This window comes from Pseudophryne corroboree, chromosome 11 (assembly GCF_028390025.1).
Source record: "Pseudophryne corroboree isolate aPseCor3 chromosome 11, aPseCor3.hap2, whole genome shotgun sequence".
Classification (NCBI taxonomy): Eukaryota; Metazoa; Chordata; class Amphibia; order Anura; family Myobatrachidae; genus Pseudophryne; species Pseudophryne corroboree.
In genome coordinates this window covers 92520539-92522053 of record NC_086454.1, presented here as the reverse complement: position 1 = coordinate 92522053, position 1515 = coordinate 92520539, and positions in this window count along the sequence as shown.

The window sequence follows — 1515 nt, the reverse complement described above, 5'->3', positions numbered from 1 at the left end:
AAAATGGCGCTGTGTGCTGAGGAGAATAGGCCCCGCCCCCTTTTCGGCGGGCTTCTTCTCCCGTTTTTCTGAGACCTGGCAGGGGTTAAATACATCCATATAGCCCCCAGGGGCTATATGTGATGTATTTTTAGCCAGAATAAGGTACTATCATTGCTGCCCAGGGCGCCCCCCCCCCAGCGCCCTGCACCCTCAGTGACCGCTGCTATGAAGTGTGCTGACAACAATGGCGCACAGCTGCAGTGCTGTGCGCTACCTTATGAAGACTGAAGAGTCTTCTGCCGCCGTTTCTGGACCTTCACTTTTCGGCATCTGCAAGGGGGGGTCGGCGGCGCGGCTCCGGGACGAACCCCAGGGTGAGACCTGTGTTCCGACTCCCTCTGGAGCTAATGGTGTCCAGTAGCCTAAGAAGCCAATCCATCCTGCACGCAGGTGAGTTCACTTCTCTCCCCTAAGTCCCTCGTAGCAGTGAGCCTGTTGCCAGCAGGACTCACTGAAAATAAAAAACCTAACAAACTTTTACTCTAAGCAGCTCTTTAGGAGAGCCACCTAGATTGCACCCTTCTCGGCCGGGCACAAAAATCTAACTGAGGCTTGGAGGAGGGTCATATGGGGAGGAGCCAGTGCACACCACCTGATCCTAAAGCTTTTACTTTTGTGCCCTGTCTCCTGCGGAGCCGCTAATCCCCATGGTCCTGACGGAGTCCCCAGCATCCACTTAGGACGTCAGAGAAATTAGTAATACCCCTCAGGTGCTGAAAGAGGTTGTTTTAAACTAGAAAGCTACACAAAACAGATTTTCTGCAGCACACAAAGAGGCTTTAGCAATAAGATTTGAAAAACTACATGGTAGAACAAAATTCAGAGATCTTAGTTACATATATTTGCAAAGATATAATAAGCCTCTAGGTCAACGTCAAGGCTTCTCTGGTACTGGAGGCCCCTAACACTGCATGATAACAGTACCCACTCTGGGTCATATAATTGTCTGCTGTAAGGTCACATGATAATTGCACGTACAAAAATATATCTAAATTGAGAGACAGTTTACCAGGAGTCAAACCTAGGTCGACAAAATGGCACGACGGGAACCAGCATGCTCTCCAAATGCTGGTCCCATCTATGCCTCTCAAAACTGGAGGGCATGCTCCACTCATGAATCCAAGGTAGATACAGGCCGAAATGTAATAACCTGCAGATTGGAGGCACCAGCTCGATTTCCATTAACTGCTAGATTTAAAGTAACAATAAATTTAAAGGCAAAAGTCAACCAGGTTTTGGTTTTTAAGTTACTGCTGCTTTAAATCTAACAGCTGAATTGCAGAAATTGTGCAGATGCCTACAACTCTCAAGCTATTACATTTGAGCCACAGTTTGAAGTCTCTTACATTTTCGTGTATTTCTGCAAGTTACAAGATGCATGATTTAATTCCTATGTAGGATGTTTTTTGGATAACAATTAGAATATTCAACAGATTGATTTAGTTGCATTAAACAGATACAGATAAACTTAAG